Source organism: Cicer arietinum, chromosome 5 (assembly GCF_000331145.2).
Source record: "Cicer arietinum cultivar CDC Frontier isolate Library 1 chromosome 5, Cicar.CDCFrontier_v2.0, whole genome shotgun sequence".
NCBI classification, from domain to species: Eukaryota; Viridiplantae; Streptophyta; class Magnoliopsida; order Fabales; family Fabaceae; genus Cicer; species Cicer arietinum.
The window spans coordinates 41091956-41093416 of record NC_021164.2 but is presented as its reverse complement, the minus strand read 5'-3'; positions in this window follow the sequence as shown (position 1 = coordinate 41093416).

Here is a 1461-nt window from a genome sequence, read left to right as displayed (position 1 = left end):
TTATGTTTTAGAGTTCTAACTCTATTTAGGCTATATATTATTATTTTTAACTAAAAAATTATAATTATTATTGATTTTAATCGTATAATTCGATATATATATATATATATATTATAAAATATGTTTTCGATGATATATTATAAATAGTTAATAATTGAAATATATGGGAATGTTATTGCATATTTATTTTGTCTTTATTGGTTATTGCTCGCCACTCTTACAAAGAAGGAGACATGAACTTGTTAAGCTATTTGGATTCGTTATTGCCGTAGAGATTGTTATGTCTAGTAAAAGCTCCAATTAAGGTAAGAGGTGAGAGAAAGTTTGATATCATGATTATACTATATAATGTGGGATGAGTTGAAATATCGTAATTCGTAGAGATTCATCTGAGACTTATCACATAAGGTTGAGCCTTATTGAGTAAATAATTAATTGGGAATATATGAATGGTAATAATGAGGACTAAAATATGATTTAGAAACTTATAGATTTATTGTGAATTAATTTTTGTTAAGATTTCTTTTGATTTTTGTGAAATCCTATACTAATTGCTTTTGAATGGATGACATGTATTTGAGTGTTCTTATTCACTCCCTTTATTGTTTGAGTTTGACTGGTTTGGCCATTCGTTTGCGAAATCCCAATTATTATAGGTTAGAAAGTCTAGAAATTTAAGTTCGGAAGAAGTCCGCTCTGATATGTGATCCTTAGAATAAGATTTATAAACTTTATTGTACTCTTTTAATTAGAAAAACCTTATAAGTGGTAGTAATTTTAAAAATAAAATCAAGAAATTATAGTTAAATCTAATTTAATGAGATTGTACCTTTTTATTTAGAAAATTAAGTTTAAAGTGTTTCATATGTACAATGAGAAATGTGATATCCTATAATAGTAACAAAAGTTTTATTTCACTGGAAAAAAAATTTATTTATCCGTTGTAAATTGTTTTTATTTTATTTTTAAATCTAGTATAAAGTATTATATATATATTTTTGGGTTTAGAGTGTAACACGCGTGACTTGGTCGACTCTTTGAAATCCTATTTGTTGTTTGCATCTACGTCTATGTTTCAATGAACAATTTATCATGGCTCTTTTTACTTGATTGTTGCTTCACTAGGTCTCATGTTTGGGATTCTACTGGTTTTACTCTTTCATTATTAAAGATATAACACCATGTAGCACTCGCCATTTTTGCTTAAAGCTTAAGCTCTTTTGTGTTTCTCATTCTTTTTGCTTCACTTGTTAAATAACTCCCATAAAAAACTTGATTTGGCCACGATAAAGCTTTCAAAGTGGGAAGGTAGGCTTAATGAAATGTTTATTTAGTGTCGATTATTAATCCAAACCATAAACCTCCCATCGAGAAGGATAAACAATTGTCATCCTTTGTATAAGTATTGGAAACATTAAAAGCATACACTAAAACCGCTAAAATCTAAAAGTAATATAAACA